The sequence below is a fragment of the Pholis gunnellus genome, assembly GCF_910591455.1.
Source record: "Pholis gunnellus genome assembly, chromosome: 14".
Lineage (NCBI taxonomy): Eukaryota > Metazoa > Chordata > Actinopteri > Perciformes > Pholidae > Pholis > Pholis gunnellus.
In genome coordinates this window covers 4,677,035-4,678,904 of record NC_136541.1, presented here as the reverse complement: position 1 = coordinate 4,678,904, position 1,870 = coordinate 4,677,035, and positions in this window count along the sequence as shown.

The window sequence follows — 1,870 nt, the reverse complement described above, 5'->3', positions numbered from 1 at the left end:
CAGCGTTTGAAGGAAACCATTTACAAATGGTTCATAACGAACTATAAAGTAGTTGTAAACACATTAAATTAAATCATACAAATTAAATGTTTATTTCTAATTGGGGGGTTAAAGTTAAGTGTTACAGTTTGGGGTGATTTGATATAACAAAACTTTACTTTTCCATGTAGGAAATATATAATATGTTGTTTCCAATCTCAAGAATGAAGACGCCTGTGAGGCCATAACAAAGAAAGTCCATCCAAATACTCATTGAGTGACAATAACAAGCTAAACATTCTGATAAATATGAAGTGGTATCTCATAAATATAAACGCTAATATGATTATAATAATTATCTTAATAGTGACATAACTAGACTTATACACTTGGCATGATGGATTTAGTTTGTAATAAGTGGTGGAAATGGGCCTTCATCATAGGGAGGAGATAGAGCAGATGAAATCAAACAGTGCTGCCCTCACCCAGTGCTGTTATACTTGTCTTGTGATGCTTAATATTCAGATCCTGTTTGTTCCTCTGACAGGACACACTCAAGGAGTGGCTGAGATGACACAAATTGTATCGATGCTTAAATCCTGGACCAACGACTATTCAAATAAACTGCCTGTGCTCCAAACTTAGAGATCCCTTTCCCCACAAAGTTGTCACCGAACTTGCACACTGAGAAGACCTGTAGAAGGCAATACCTTGCTGTTGTTTGAGATTGATGTGTACAGCAGTGCTGCCTCAGTTTGTCCACTAGATGATGCTCTATTTCCATGAGAGCATAAGAGCTGAGGTCAAAGCACCTGCCCTTGTAGGAAAATATTCTATCAAATTTGACCCTATTTGGCCCCATACACATGCCTATAACTTATTTATTAGCCAATGAATTCCCCAAGTGTATTTTAGTCGCTCGCTAAAGCTGCAAAACGTTTAATCAGCGGCCATCTCTTGAAGTATATTTCCCACGAACAAAAATAATAAGGTTCATAAAAAAAAGCAAACAAAGAGACCGTGCCTTCAAGTTCTCCAATTTGTTGCACATCAAAGAGCTTTGGTTAGAAACGTTTAAGATGGAATCCAACAAAAGTAGCGGTGGCTGAGTTCACAATTGTTAAAAAACAGACTATTTTGCAGAAAGAAGTCAAGTCAAGAAGTGATTGTTTGAATAAAATTAAGAAGGTTGTATTCAGTATTTGACCTTTTTATTAAGTTTAGCATTCCTCATAAAGTAATATCTATGTTATCGTTGTGTATTTATGCTGTCTCTCTACTGTTTGGACTGCTTCGGTTTCCTCTCTTTATTGTTTACCTCTTTGTATGAGAAGTGATATACAAATAATCTGATACTTGAACTTAAAAAACTATTTTACGATCAAGGTTGATGATTCTACTTCCTGTGTCCCTTAAATATTCTTTATGAGTAAACTCCGACTGGAATTTAAATTAACTTTTTTTAGATAGATAGATATAAATAGTTAGATACTTTATTAATCCTGCAAGGGGAAATTTGTTCGCTACAGCAGCATTATGATACAGGTAAGCAATCAAAGTAACAGAGTAAAAATAAAAATATTGAGTATAAAAATGCACAATATATACAATAAAAATAAGAGTCAAAAATATTAAATGTAAAAAATGCAAAATACATACAATGAAGAATAATAAACAGTAGTGCAAATATTTTATTTTTTTATTTTTTCATTCCGTTACTTGAGTGTTTGAGTGTTTTGACACGCGCGCACACATGCACACGGACGCCTGGCCATTGATTGGTTGATTTACCCTGCCAATCAAATGTGGGCGGAGTCAAGTGGGAGTCACTCGGGTGAAGAGCGAAGAGAGACGACGGACGGAGCTGTCAAACAGCAACAATCGGCTTGAA